The sequence below is a fragment of the Bufo bufo genome, chromosome 3, assembly GCF_905171765.1.
Source record: "Bufo bufo chromosome 3, aBufBuf1.1, whole genome shotgun sequence".
Lineage (NCBI taxonomy): Eukaryota > Metazoa > Chordata > Amphibia > Anura > Bufonidae > Bufo > Bufo bufo.
In genome coordinates, this window is record NC_053391.1 from 488,602,893 (window position 1) to 488,616,767 (window position 13,875).

At 43.0% G+C, this 13,875-nt stretch overlaps 1 pseudogene; it reads left to right on the forward strand.

Moving 5' to 3' along the window:
* The first annotated feature begins 1,770 nt into the window (after positions 1 to 1,770).
* On the forward strand, positions 1,771 to 2,549 carry LOC120993862 (annotated as a pseudogene).
* Positions 2,550 to 13,875: the final 11,326 nt, after the last annotated feature.

The following is a 13,875-nucleotide window of genomic DNA, read 5'->3' on the forward strand; positions in this document are numbered from 1 at the left end:
ACTGTTTACCCTGGCATAAAAAAGGCAGTTTAGATTCAGCCAGAGCAATACGATCCAGGTCATCATATATCTGCCCCAGGGCTACAAAAAATTCATCCACCGATCGGAGGGGCCGTGCCCCAACCGGCAGTGAAAAGGCCCAAGACTGAGCGTTATCCCTGAGCAGCGAGATGATGATCCCCACCCTCTGCTCCTCATCACCAGAGGAATGGGGAAGTAGGCGAAAATGGAGTTTGCAAGTCTCTCTAAAGCGAACAAAATTCTCACTACCCCCGGAGAACGTATCCAGAAGCGAGATCTTAGGCTCGGAACAAACTCCATGAACGCAAGAAGAACCGGTCACCTGAAACTGAGACACAGTTTTACGGAGATCTGCTACCTCCAGTGAAAGACCCTGCACGCGGTCAATCAAGGCTGAAACCGGATCCATGCTTAAGACGGTAATGGCGGTTCATAATGTCACGGATGATGTTGCAGATAGCTGGAAGTTATGGATAAACATCCGACTGGCTTGATCCCAAACTAAGGAGCATAAAGGTGACCCCTGTAAAACCCTAAGAGCTCACCCTGACTGCTAAGCACATACAAGGGTCTCAGAGGTAGACGATTGCATGCCCTCGTACCTAGACTGTGCGACACCTGAAAACCCTATAATAGTGAGGGAACACGACCACCGGCTCCCTGCACTTAATACGGAGGGAGTCAAGGTCACCTAGAATCAAGCCAGCAAGAAAACACAATACATGAAAGGACTTATCTGAACAAGCAGGAACAGAAGTCTCCAGCAGTGACCACTTCAATCCAGGAAGTAGTATAAACCGCAAAGTGAGGCAGTATGGGAGGGAATATAAAGGGAGGAAATTAGTGTAATTAGGTGACAGCTGGGAGAAGGAAAGGAGATGACAAAGTGAAACCAAAACAAAGAATATCATGCAAGAGGTACAGAAGAACGTCTGCCAGACCTTCTCAGAGAGCTGGCGGTGACACTCTGTCATGAGAGGGACTGTGACACATGGTGACCGACAATAGGAAGAACATGGTGTCAGCGCTGCTTCAAGGAGGGCTGATCCATGCGCCCTGCATGGCACAGGTGTTCAATGTGGTTGTCAAGCGGTTCCTGAAGTCTTCCACCCATCTGCAAGACATCCTAAAAATGGCCAGGAAACTTTGCATGCACTTCAGCAACTCGTACACCGCGCAGCACACCCTCCTTGAACTGCAGTGGCATCCCCCAACATAGGCTGATATGTGACATTTCCACCCGTTGGAATTCCACCCTCCATATGTTGGACCGACTGTATGAACAGAGAAAGGCCATCAATGACTTCTTGATGATCCAAGCGGACAGGAGTATTCCCCTGTGTAACTGATGTTAGCCAGTGGCAGCTCATGCGTGTCACCTGCCTTTCTCAGGCCCTTTGAGGAGGCCATGTTATTTGTCAGTCGCCAGGACTACGGGATGAACAATGTCATTCCGCTGCTTCAAGTCATGGAACAGATGTTGGTAAATCTGGCTGGTCAGGGGACTGGAGACGTGGCACCTAGAAAGATGGCGACAGAGTTTGATACATTTGTCTGACAATATCTCTGATTACAGTAAGTGAACGGGAACATCATTTATCACAAGGATATGCAAACACCAACCGATGGGGTGTTAATCCCCAGAAATAAGTCATCCGCATGAAGGAGCAGTCATTTTCACAGCTCGAGGTATCCTCCTGGAAGCTTGACCTCTGCAAGTCGACTGTATGCATTGCGAAACTCGTCTAAATCCCTCAGTGCACCCCCTTGAAGGAAACTCTTGATCCGGCACATACTGCTTTGCTCCTTCAAAAACAATGGACTCTGTACAGCGTGACACCGATGTACAATTTCTCATACAACAGACTGAAAGAGTATTCCAAGCACCTGTCTGCCCACATAGCTGCCGAGAAGCAGAAGGGTCTTGCCATTGAAGTAGGCTCAGAGCTGAACATAAAAGCAAAATTTTCCTGTTTACTGGACTCAAAGTAAAGGACAGAGATCCACTGGCTATGCTCATACAGATTTCATCCAAACCTCCTCTCACCAAGGCAGGCACAGAGGACTGGATTGTATGGACAAGTTGGTTCTGTGGGACGTACACAGAGGACGATCTATTGGAGGTGTTACCAAAGACATTTACTTGCCTCCCGCTTTTCCTGCATAACGGCTCAGAGGCGCTCACAGCTATCGTAGGGACGTGGTTCCAAAGAAAGTTTGACTGTTGTTTCAGTAAGCTGGTGATCAGTTCTCAGGACCTTCAGTGGCTAGCAGCGATGTGTACCGGGTATGACGTGTCTGGATCAGTGTCGTTCACAGAGCTTGTTTTCCCTGTGCCCGTCGAACTTCGCATGGACATTTCTTATGCCATCCACGTAGAGGATTTCAAGACTTTATGGAATGATATTCATAAATCAAAGGACGAGGTTACCTTGGAGGAAGTGGACAATTTATTCCAATGTCTTTACTCGCATTTCTTCAGATACTTTAGAATCCACTTATCAGCAACCCAGCTTGTCACGGAATGAGCTGGAGTTGGCTTGTTTGCAGGACTCTCCTCCAGTTATCAGCCATAACCCCATACATTTCTTGATCCATATGCATTACCATCGTGGTCCCCCCAACACTGGTCGTCAATCCAATCTTGTTAATGAAGCACTTTGTTTTTTCAGTTTGTCTTTTAAATCTTGTGGTTTTGCCCCTTCTGTGTTGTATTTCATTTTTGGTAAAAATAAAAATAAAAATTGGCTTGTGATTTGGTGGCCAAAAGCAGGAGTGGGTACAAAACAGAGAAGACATGCAACTACTCCATTTACGAGTCATCTCTGTTTTGGATCCACTCCTGTTTTTTTCAGCATTAGCAATACTGATGGATTACTGGTCAAATGCTGACCAAGTGAAGGCAGATGCTCAACAGGCAGAATCCATTTTTTGGGGGTTATTGTTCTGACGGATCAGAGGAAGGGCAAAATAATCAGTGACGTCAACACAAACTTACTGCTGACACCCTCTCCACTCTCAGGGGGCTCTACTTGTATAAGCGTTTAATAGAACAGGGTCTGTAGACATCTACATGTGGAATCAGCTGATAACGTGTAAAAGGAGTGCGCTTCTTCTTGGCGCTAACATCGACCTGTAAGGCTGAGTTCATACGCGAGTTATTTGGTCAGTTTCGGCCCCGTGACTGCCCAAATAAGTGAAGTGTGCAGTGATTCTAAGAGCAACGCCTGTCATCTGCATGTCATACTGACTCACAGTATCATTTCAATACCACAGCAGATTCCCTATGCGTGTTACTGCAAGGCACAGTGTTCTACACAACTATAAAGGCTCTCTGCAGTCAGGAAATAGCTGTATTTTAACGTTATTTACCACAAATTTATTCGGATTGAACCAAATTTTTCCCAAAAAATTCGGCAAATCAAATTTTTTAAACATTTGCTCATCTCTACTGGTCACAGCAAATACAGTAGCTTCAAAAATGAAGAAGAAGACTTTATTTTAAAATAACATTGAGGCTTATGAAAATGTATAGAAATCATGTTCTACACACTCTCTTTGGTTCACCCTTTCCTTAAGGCCTCCTGCACACGAACGTATTTTTTTGCGGTCCGCAAAAACGGGTCCCGTTTTTCCGTGATCCGTGACCGTTTTTTCGTCCGTGGGTCTTCCTTGATTTTTGGAGGATCCACGGACATGAAAAAAAAGTCGTTTTGGTGTCCGCCTGGCCGTGCGGAGCCAAACGGATCCGTCCTGAATTACAATGCAAGTCAATGGGGACGTTTGACGTTTGACGTTGACACAATATGGTGCCATTTCAAACGGATCCGTCCCTATTGACTTTCAATGTAAAGTCTGGAGTCCCTTTTATACCATCGGATCGGAGTTTTCTCCAATCCGATGGTATATTTTAACTTGAAGCGTCCCCATCACCATGGGAACGCCTCTATGTTAGAATATACTGTCGGATATGAGTTAGATCGTGAAACCTCATTTCCGACAGTATATTCTAACACAGAGGCGTTCCCATGGTGATGGGGACGCTTCTAGTTAGAATATACTACAAACTGTGTACATGACTGCCCCCTGCTGCCTAGCAGCATCCGATCTCTTACAGGGGGCCGTGATCAGCACAATTAACCCCTCAAGTGCCGCACCTGAAGGGGTTAATTGTACTATCATATCCCCCTGTAAGAGATCAGGGCTGCCAGGCAGCAGGGGGCAGACCCCCCCTCCCCAGTTTGAATATCTATTGTAATAAATCGTTGGTGGCACAGTGTGCGCCCCCCCCCCCCCTTCCTCCCTCTATTGTAATAAATCGTTGGTGGCACAGTGTGCGCCCCCCATCGGCCCCCCCCCTCCCTCTATAGCATTAACAACATTGGTGGCCAGTGTGCGGCCTCCCATCTCCCCCCCCCCCCCCCCCGATCATTGGTGGCAGCGGGTCACTAGCAAAGATTCATACTTACCTGGGATCTGCGATGTTCGTGTCCGGCCGGGAGCTCCTCCTACTGGTAAGTGACAGTTCATTTAGCAATGCGCCGCACAGACCTGAGGCTGTCACTTACCAGTAGGTGGAGCTCCCGGCCGGACACGAACATCGCAGCAGCAGCCAGCAGCAGGTAAGTATGAATCTTCTACTATTGTACTATTGCTAAGTAACCATGGCAATCAGGACTGTAGTAGCGTCCCGGTTGCCATGGTTACCGATCGGAGCCCCAGCGATTAAACTGGGACTCCGATCGGAACTCCGCTGCCACCAATGATGATGGGGGGGGGGGGGGGAGAGGGGAGGCCGCACACTGGCCACCAATGTTGTTAATGCTATAGAGGGAGGGGGGGGCCGATGGGGGGCGCACACTGTGCCACCAACGAATTATTACAATAGAGGGAGGGAGGGGGGGGCGCACACTGTGCCACCAACGAATAATTACAATAGAGGGGGGGGCCGCACTGGCCATCAATGATATTCAAACTGGGGAGGGGGGGGGGGGGTCTGCCCCCTGCTGCCTGGCAGCCCTGATCTCTTACAGGGGGATATGATAGTACAATTAACCCTTTCAGGTGCCGCACCTGAAGGGGTTAATTGTGCTGATCACGGCCCCCTGTAAGAGATCGGGTGCTGCCAGGCAGCAGGGGGCAGTCTTGTACACAGTTTGTAGTGTATTCTAACTAGAAGCGTCCCCATCACCATGGGAACGCTTCTGTGTTAGAATATACTGTCGGTTCTGAGTTTTCACGAAGTGAAAACTCAGCTTTGAAAAAGCTTTATGCAGACGGATCTTCGGATCCGTCTGTATAAAAAGTAACCTACGGCCACGGATCACGGACACGGATGCCAATCTTGTGTGCATCCGTGTTCTTTCACGGACCCATTGACTTGAATGGGTCCGTGAACCGTTGGCCGTGAAAAAAATAGGACAGGTCATATTTTTTTCACGGCCATGAAACACGGATCACGGATGCGGCTGCAAAACGGTGCATTTTCCGTTTTTTCCACGGACCCATTGAAAGTCAATGGGTCCGCGAAAAAAAACGGAAAACGGCACAACGGCCACGGGTGCACACAACGGTCGTGTGCAGGAGGCCTAAAAGGAAGATAGGCATTGATCCAGGCATTTGTTCTGATTGCCACATCTGGAGCGGGGAGTTTTTTTTTTTTTTTGTGTGTGTGTGCCTTCCCCTGGATCAATATAGCAGGATTGCAGGCTGGATGTGATGGACTTTGTCTTTTTCCAACCATAACAACTATGTAACATTTATTAATTGTACTTTGCAAGAGGTTTTTTGGGGGAAAAACGGCACAATTACACAATGTCTACAGCCAAATTATATGCTGCCAATGACACGGGAAAATATGCTTACATACTAATTCCACATTTAATAATTGTAGAAGCTTTGCAACAAGTTTTTGTAAAACAATTGTGAAATTGTAAAGTGTCTGCAGCCAAAATATATGTTCACACTGGAAAATACGCTTATTGTACACATAAGGCTCCATTCACACGTCCGCAAATGGGTCCGCATCCGTTCCGGGTGCGGACCCATTCATTTTCTATGGGGATGGAATGGATGCGGACAGCACACAGTGTGCTGTCCGCATTTGCGGAGCGGGGCCCCGATCTTCGGGTCCGCAGCTCCGCAAAAGATAGAACATGTCCTATTCTTGTTCCGTAGCTTGCGGACAAGAATAGGCATTTCTATAGGGGTGCCGGGCGGGTGTGTTGCGGATCCGCAACACACCACGGACGTGTAAATGGAGCCTTACACATATTAACTGTAGACAACTTGCAATAGGTTTTTTGGGGGGAAAATGTGCAATTTTACAACCTCTGTGACCAAAATGGTACTAATACATCCACATGGAGACACTACCCTGAGAGAGTAAAGCTATAAAAAAAATATGGTGATATGTGCAGTTTTTACATTTAGAAAATGGCATTCAATTGTGTAGCCTAAAGCAAATAACATTAAGGCTACATGCACACGACTGTATGTGTTTTGTGGATCCATTGTAATAATGCCTATCCTTGTCCGCAAACTATAAAAAAATAGGACATGCACAATTATTTTGACGGGGCAACATAACGGCCATACTAATGCAGACAGCACACGTATTTTGCGGACTCATTGAAATTAATAGGTCCGCATCCTATCAGCAAAAAAACGGAACAGACACGGAAACAAACAACGTTCGTGTGCATGTAGCCTAACAATGTTAATAATTGAATAAGATATACAGTATGTTGCATATTATTTTTATCTGCTTAACAGAATAAACATGTTTGAATTATTGCATTTATTTTATGGGAAGGTTTTGAACACTCTACTACAACATACCCTATATATAACAAAACCTAGGAAATGATATTAGATGCATGCTAATACAAGGCTTTATGAAGAAGCCTTTGGAGCAAAATCTTTTCAGATGCTTTATAAGGTATACAACAAACCTTTTCATTATGTTTAATGGTATGGAGAGAATTACTGTATTAATTATATAGACATACTAATAATGTGTGATTATAATATTTGAACTGTAATTTAATACAACCACTGAGTAATACTGTACAGTTAAAGGTCATTAATGTGTGTTGACATCTAGACATAGAAATTTGATGGTGTGGCAAACTATTTTTTTTAAATATAGTACTTATGGCATAATGTTGCTATTTATTGTACATACACTGCCATTTACCAAAAATATTACATTGGGACTACTATTTGTGCACTTTTGTAGAGATCATTTTCGGTATATGTTTTTATCTGTTGCTGCTACGCTATATCTGCATTCACTCCCTAGTGTTTTGCATAATAATTTATTATATCTATTTTGAAATGGGACCCTTCAGACAGGCTTAGTCAGACTATACAGGCACACGCTGGCAGAGATACAGTTTACTTGTCCAGGATTAATTGGTCGCAAACGGCAAATTATGCAGGCTTGCTTCAGCAACAAGTAAAAGTTCATGAAAAATTTATTTCCTTAAAGTTAGATAAATATCCATAAGATTTCTCGCTCGATTTAGGCTCACCTGGAGCTTCCACTTGGCACAGTGGTCTTCTCACTGGGTCTTACTCTCAGACCAGCAAACACACTGCTCAGTGGAAGTTTTGCTTTTTTTATTTTTATTTTTTATTAGTTTGGAACACCCGGGATGGAGTATGACCAAGCTTTTCAGTCACTCTTAAATCCCAGACAGAAACTCCAGCTCTAACCAACATACTGACCTAGCATCACTGGTCACAAAATACTTCCGGGACTTACATCACTGAGACCAGAAGCCTCAGTGATACATACTTGCCATCAAAGACCTTAGCCCTCGAATGTTTAAATGTGTGGTTTTCTATATGTTTATAGGAGTATTATATTGATTTATTGATTCTGGTACTTCTGCTTGCTGGTCTTGAGAATTATAATGACCCTATAGGTATTGGCAATTGTATTACTACATATTTAAATAATAAGGACAAGTGTTTCAATTTCTGAACTTTCAGATATAGCTGGTATCTTGCGATGCATATGCAGGTGAAACATTTTCTACTAGGCAAATAAAGAATTAAGTTATTCTTTTTTAGTTAAATGTAATATCACTGCTGGTACAGTAGCTTGTCTAAACAGATGGTAACTTCAAAAATAACCCCTTGTTCTTATACACTTTCAAAGTCTCTGTATTCAAAGCCAGCATGCAGTACATTCTTCATAAACTACAAAAAAAAAGGAATGATGTTTTAGCCTGGTTTCTCTATGAACAGACAGCAATAATCTCTGCAGGTACACTTTTTCAGAAGAAATATGAGAGAAATCCAGGTGCCTTTAATGTTGAAACAACTTTATTAAGACAATAAACTTTTGAAAGTGTGGCCGCAGGCTGAAAAGTACTAACTCTTAGCAAAAAATCCTCAGATCTGCCTTTGAAATATGAAGGTCTGTAGTGTAAAAGCTAGTATATCAATATAAATTCAAGACAATGCTATTCTCTCTAGAACTTGGATTGTTTTGTTAAAACAATGCAAACATCATCACTATAATCACGTATTATCAATTTATTTTAAAGGGTTTACCAGCTATAGCAAGTAACGGTTAGCAAACAAATGTTTAGACGACAACTAACTCAAGTGTATGGCCTGCTTAAAGGCTTTGTCCAGTCAGGAAGAATTATTTAGAAAATAGGCTAAAAGGATTTAAAATAATAAACGTCAATTTCAGGTTCGGCATGTTCTCTAAATTCCTCTCCCTCTCGATGCAGACATGTGACAACTGCAGTCAATCACTGGCCATAGCAGTCAAACATCTGTGTAAGTAGAAAGTAGAAACTGGTGGGAGCCCCAGAAAGTGTTGGAACCACAGCAGTGTGGTATAGTTAAAGGGGTTTTCCAGGATATTTTTTTATTGATGCCCTATCCTCAGGATAGGTCATCAATATCAGATCAGTGGAGGCCGACACCCAGCACCCTTGCTGATCAGCTAGTTGAAGAAAAGGCCACGCGCCGTACCAATGCAGCCTTCCCTTTATTGTTTACCTGCCCGCGGTGTGTAATTACAAGAAGTTGTCCCATTTACTTCAATAGGAAGACTTGTTCCTATACAAGTGTATACTACAGAGCCGTCCCATTTAAGTAAATGGGACAGCTTATTGTAATTACACCTGTTCACCACTACAATGTCGATGGCAAGCGGGTAAACAATAAAGGGAATGCTGCGCTGACACAACTGTTGGCCTTCTCTTCAACCAGCTGATCGGCGGCGGTGTCGGGACCTGCCAATCTGATAATAATGATTTATCCTGAGGATAGGTCATCAATAATAATATCCCAGAAAAACCTTTTAAGGTAAGCATCACTTCTTTTGTTATTTAAGAGCAGGGATCCGCAACCTTCGGCACTCCAGCTGCTGTGAAACTAAAACTACCAGCATGCAAACATGTTCAGCTGTTCTTCTAACCCCCACTGAAGTGAATGAAACATTTTGGGAGTTGTAGTTTCTGAACAGCCGGATTGTCGGAGGTTGCTGATCCCTGTTTTAGAGTATTCTAAAAAAAAAAATATTATATTTTGTCCTTTATGAATAACCCCTCTATGTATTCTCTAATTTCAATATGCAAAAGGAGTGAAGTGACATTTCAAAACATGGTTATGGCATATTTCACTATAATAAAAATTCATAAACATACAGTGTAATACAGTAAAAGCAAAGTGGTTAAGAGTTTAACAAAAATCATTAACTTGCTATTAAAATACATTGCCTGTCCCCAATGGGGACCCATCGTATTCAAGGAAGAAATCTGGCGTGAAAAAAATCCTGAATGATCGTGATTGCCGATTACTTAAACGTTTGGTGAAAACAAATCGAAGAAAAACAACAGTAGAACTCAGGGCTATGTTTAATAGTGAAAGTAAGAGCATTTCCACACGCACAATGCGAAGGGAACTCAAGGGATTGGGACTAAACAGCTGTGTAGCCGTAAGAAAACCACTAATCAGTGAGGCAAACCAGAAAAAAAAGCTTCAATTTGCTAGGGAGCATAAAGATTGGACTCTGGAGCAATGGAAGAAGGTCATGTGGTCTGATGAGTCCAGATTTACCCTGTTCCAGAGTGATGGGCGCATCAGGGTAAGAAGAGAGGCAGCTGAAGTGATGCACCCATCATGCCTAGTGCCTACTGTACAAGCCTGTGGGGGCAGTGCTATGATCTGGGGTTGCTGCAGTTGGTCAGGTCTAGGTTCAGCAACAGTATGTGCTCCAAGAATGAGGTCAGCTGACTACCTGAACATACTGAATGACCAGGTTATTCCATCAATGGATTTTTTCTACCCTGATGGCACAGGCATATTCCAAGATGACAATGCCAGGATTCATCGGGCTCAAATTGTGGAAGAGTGGTTCAGGGAGCATGAGACACATGGATTGGTTCAGGGAGCATGAGACACATGGATTGGTTCAGGGAGCATTTTCACACATGGAATGGCCACCACAGAGTCCAGACCTTAACCCCATTGAGAATCATTTTTTTTTTTTGGTAGCGACTTTTTTTTTGGACAGGCAGTGTATATGATTGTTAATTCATATCAGATGCTGATTTTAATGCTCCATTCACATGTCCGCAAATGGGTCCGCATCCGTTCCGCAATTTTGCGGAACGGGTGTGTACCCATTCATTTTCTATGGGGACGGAATGGATGCGGACAGCACACAGTGTGCTGTCCGCATCCGCATCTGCGGAGCGCGGCCCCGATCTTCGGGTCCGCAGCTCCGCAAAAGATAGAACATGTCCTATTCTTGTCCGCAGCTTGCGGACAAGAATAGGCATTTCTATAGGGGTGCTTGGCGGGTGTGTTGCGGATCCGCAATTTGCGGGTCCGCAACACACCACGGACGTGTGAATGGAGCCTTAAACTGCAGAATGTACATTTTTTTCTGCAGATTTCCTCCTTCGATATTACCTTTTGCAATGTATAGGATGAAATCTATAGCAGATCTGCTAGAAAATCGACAACAAATTCTGATGTGAAATTTTCTGTGGATTTTCTTCCTCCCACTGGGCCCTATCCTCTTCAATATATTTATTAATGATCTGGTAGAAGGCTTGCACAATAAAATTAATTTTTTTGCAGATGACACTAAACTGTGTAAAGTAATTGACACAGAAGAGGACAGTATACTGCTACAGGTGGATCTGGATAGATTGGAGTCTTGTGCAGAGAAGTGGCAGATGAAGTTTAACACTGACGAATGTAAGGTTATGCACATGGGAAGGAATAATGCAAGTCACCAGTACATACTAAATGGTAAAACACTGGGTAACACTGACATGGAAAAGGACCTAGGAATTTTAGTGAACATCAAACTAAGCTGTAGAGACCAGTGTCAGGCAGCTGCTGCCAAGACCAATAAGATAATGGGTTGCACCAAAAGGGGCATAGATGTCCAAGATGAGAACATAGTCCTACCACTTTACAAATCAATTGTCAGACCACACATGGAGTACTGTGTACAGTTCTGGTCTCCTGTGAACAAGGCAGACAGAGCTGGAGACAGTGGCGTACTGTCAATATAGGCAGACCACACACTGGCTATGGGGCCTGTGAGGTTAGGGGTCTGGCCATGCTGCATGGCACCGCCCCTTTCCGACCCGAATGCACGCTGCATACCAGTAACAGTAGAGAGATAAATACCGACCCCAATCCTGTGTCCTCCTCCTGATTCCTCCCCTCCTCCTTTCCCCTGCTGATGAATAGTATTGGCCCCTGCCCCCTGTCTGTCAGAACAAGTCAAGTACAGCTGGCCAATAATCAGGGAGATGCTGTGCTGCCTGCGCTGCTTATTGGCCAGCTAACACCTGACCTCTGATCTGTGCTCTGCCGACGTGAGCTGTTACAGTCCAGTGACTTTAAAATGAGAGCAATGTGAGAGCCCTCAGCCCATCCATCTTCCGTGCAGCCCATGGCTGAGGTCCTAAATCCTAGTGAACTTCAGGAGAGACTGGAGAGCATGGACAGATTCAACCAGAAGATGCAAGTAGTCAGCATCTGTGTGAGTGACTGCCCTGCAATGTTGAGGAAGGAATATGGGGAGGTCTGTGTGGCTTGCACTAGTAGCATTAGCTTACTATAAGTGCAAGACACACAGCATCTCTGCCATAGACATACAACCCTTCCCTCATAGACCCAGAAATCATGACTTCAGATGAAAAAAATGATGAATATCCTAAAAAACAAATATATAGCACTATATTCAATATAGTGCTATATATTAATTTTTTAGAATATTCGTCAATGACGAATATTCTAAAAAGTGAATATATAGCACGATATAGTGCTATATATTAGTTTTTTTAACTTTATATTACGCGATCAAGACAGGCGTGGGTCAAAAAGGAATATATAGCACTATAGGATATAGTGCTATATATTCGTTTTTAGAATATTCGTCATTTTTTTTCATCTGAGGTTATGATTCCTCCCTGCTTAAGTTGCTTGTGCTATATATTCCTTTTTGACCCACGCCTGTCTTGATCACGTAATATTCGCATATTACGCGTTCATTACATTGTCAATTTTTTTTACAATGTAAAAATTTTTTGAATATAACGAATATTCGAATTTGTAAATATTCAACGAATATTCTACAAAATATTTGCGAAATATCGCAAATTCAAATATGACCCCTGCCGCTCATCACTAGTTACAACCACCCGGCAATCCAGCATCGGTGGGCATGCTTGCACACTATAGGTAAAAGCACCAGCCTATGTGCACTCCCATGGTCCTGGCCACCAGAGAGGCCGTCAATTTTTCCTATATTGTGCAAGCACGACCACTGCTGCTGGATTGCAGGGTGGTCGTAACCATGGAAACGAGCAGTGCATAATGTAATGGAAAAATGAATCCAACCAGCAAAGGAAGCAATATGGGTACTAAAAATACATTAGTAAGTAGCTTGTATAAGCTATCTCTACGTGATACATCCCACTTGCTAAAGTGAGACAACCCCTTTAAGAAATATAACACCAGAAATGCCACATAGAATATATGGCCGAATTTAGTTGTCCTCTAAAAACATCTTATTAAAGAGTATTGTAGAGGTTACAGAACACAGACCCCGACGGATGACAACTTTTGACATGTCATAAAAGTGAAATTACACTCTAACAATGTTTTCAAACTTTTAAATTTCTGTCTTCAACATTGAGAACTAGGGGTTTTGTTACTGTGTCTTTCTAAAATCTAATTCAAAAGCTGTACATTTTGAAAGGCAATTATACAGCCAGCGTTAATTAATCTCCATATTCTTTTTAGTCAAAGCAAAGAACAACTATGAAATTGAATGTTGAAAAAGCATAATAACCCAGAGTGCAGTTATTTTACTTTAGTTGCAAATTGTGCATTACTTATGGTACATAAACATATGCTTTCCAATTTCAAATTGACATTTTATGAACAATTTAAACTTGTGTAGAGACACACAAAAATAAGTAACAATTACCGATGGTTATATGTAAACGTTGCTGGAGTTATGGAATTATTTTAGTGTTCTGGGAAAGAAAAATGAAATAAAGTTTACAGATCACTAGATTTTAATATTATATTTCTCACCGCATTTCACTAGGCTGCAAATGCACATCAGTCCAAATACCATTTACAAATGTAACAGAATTTGCCAGATGCATCAGAGCATTACAAGTGAGTATTTCATATAGCACCTCGTAATATCATGACCTGTGGATGCACATAGCACTGTAGGTGAGCCTTCTAGATAGTCAGGGAAATACCAGAATGTATTAATCATAACACATAAATTGCACATTTTTCCAAACTACTTTATGTTACAACTATTTTTGAAATAACACATAA